Raw genomic sequence first — 2119 nt, forward strand, 5'->3', positions numbered from 1 at the left:
GAAATGAGGCTTCACGTCAGCCACCACTGCAACAGTCCATTGGCATATATTTAGGCCAGCACCACTAGGCAGAAGCAGAGAGGTCCCGTAACAGACGATACTGTCTTCATGTCAGCAGAGAATTAGTCTGCATGTCATAGCAGAGAATGAGGCTTCACGTCAGCCACCACTGCAACAGTCCATTGGCATATATTTAGGCCCAGCACACCCAGGCAGAGGAGAGGAGGTCCCGTAACAGAGAAATCTGTCTTCATGTCAGCAGAGAATTAGTCTGCATGTCATAGCAGAGAATGAGGCTTCACGTCAGCCACCACTGCAAACAGTCCATTGGCATATATTTAGGCCCAGCACACACACAGGCAGAGGAGAGAGGTCCCGTAACAGAGAATCTGGCTTCATGTCAGCAGAGAATCAGTCTGCATGTCATAGCAGAGAATGAGGCTTCACGTCAGCCACCACTGCAACAGTCCATTGGCATATATTTAGGCCCAGCACCCAGGCAGAGGAGAGGAAGGTCCCGTAACAGAGAATCTGTCTTCATGTCAGCAGAGAATTAGTCTGCATGTCATAGCAGAGAATGAGGCTTCACGTCAGCCACCACTGCAACAGTCCATTGGCATATATTTAGGCCCAGCACCCAGGCAGAGGAGGGAGGTCCCGTAACAGAGAATCTGTCTTCATGTCAGCAGAGAATTAGTCTGCATGTCATAGCAGAGAATGAGGCTTCACGTCAGCCACCACTGCAACAGTCCATTGGCATATATTTAGGCCCAGCACCACACAGGCAGAGGAGAGAGGTCCCGTAACAGAGAATCTGGCTTCATGTCAGCAGAGAATCAGTCTGCATGTCATAGCAGAGAATGAGGCTTCACGTCAGCCACCACTGCAACAGTCCATTGGCATATATTTAGGCCCAGCACACCACAGGCAGAGGAGAGAGGTCCCGTAACAGAGAATCTGGCTTCATGTCAGCAGAGAATCAGTCTGCATGTCATAGCAGAGAATGAGGCTTCACGTCAGCCACCACTGCAACAGTCCATTGGCATATATTTAGGCCTAGCACCACAGGCAGAGGAGGAGAGGTCCCGTAACAGAGAATCTGTCTTCATGTCAGCAGAGAATCAGTCTGCATGTCATAGCAGAGAATGAGGCTTCACGTCAGCCACCACTGCAACAGTCCATTGGCATATATTTAGGCCCTAGCACCACAGGCAGAGGAGAGAGGTCCCGTAACAGAGAATCTGGCTTCATGTCAGCAGAGAATCAGTCTGCATGTCATAGCAGAGAATGAGGCTTCACGTCAGCCACCACTGCAACAGTCCATTGGCATATATTTAGGCCCAGCACACACAGGCAGAGGAGAGAGGTCCCGTAACAGAGAATCTGGCTTCATGTCAGCAGAGAATCAGTCTGCATGTCATAGCAGAGAATGAGGCTTCACGTCAGCCACCACTGCAACAGTCCATTGGCATATATTTAGGCCCAGCACACCAGGCAGAGGAGAGAGGTCCCGTAACAGAGAATCTGGCTTCATGTCAGCAGAGAATCAGTCTGCATGTCATAGCAGAGAATGAGGCTTCACGTCAGCCACCACTGCAACAGTCCATTGGCATATATTTAGGCCCAGCACACACAGGCAGAGGAGAGAGGTCCCGTAACAGAGAATCTGGCTTCATGTCAGCAGAGAATCAGTCTGCATGTCATAGCAGAGAATGAGGCTTCACGTCAGCCACCACTGCAACAGTCCATTGGCATATATTTAGGCCCAGCACCACAGGCAGAGGAGAGAGGTCCCGTAACAGACAATCTGGCTTCATGTCAGCAGAGAATCAGTCTGCATGTCATAGCAGAGAATGAGGCTTCACGTCACCCACCACTGCAACAGTCCATTGGCATATATTTAGGCCTAGCACACAGGCAGAGCAGAGAGGTCCCGTAACAGACAATCTGGCTTCATGACAGCAGAGAATCAGTCTGCATGTCATAGCAGAGAATGAGGCTTCACGTCACCCACCACTGCAACAGTCCATTGGCATATATTTAGGCCTAGCACACAGGCAGAGCAGAGAGGTCCCGTAACAGACAATCTGGCTTCATGTCAGCAGAGAATCAGTCTGCA

The sequence above is a fragment of the Bufo gargarizans genome, chromosome 4 (genome assembly GCF_014858855.1).
Source record: "Bufo gargarizans isolate SCDJY-AF-19 chromosome 4, ASM1485885v1, whole genome shotgun sequence".
Classification (NCBI taxonomy): domain Eukaryota; kingdom Metazoa; phylum Chordata; class Amphibia; order Anura; family Bufonidae; genus Bufo; species Bufo gargarizans.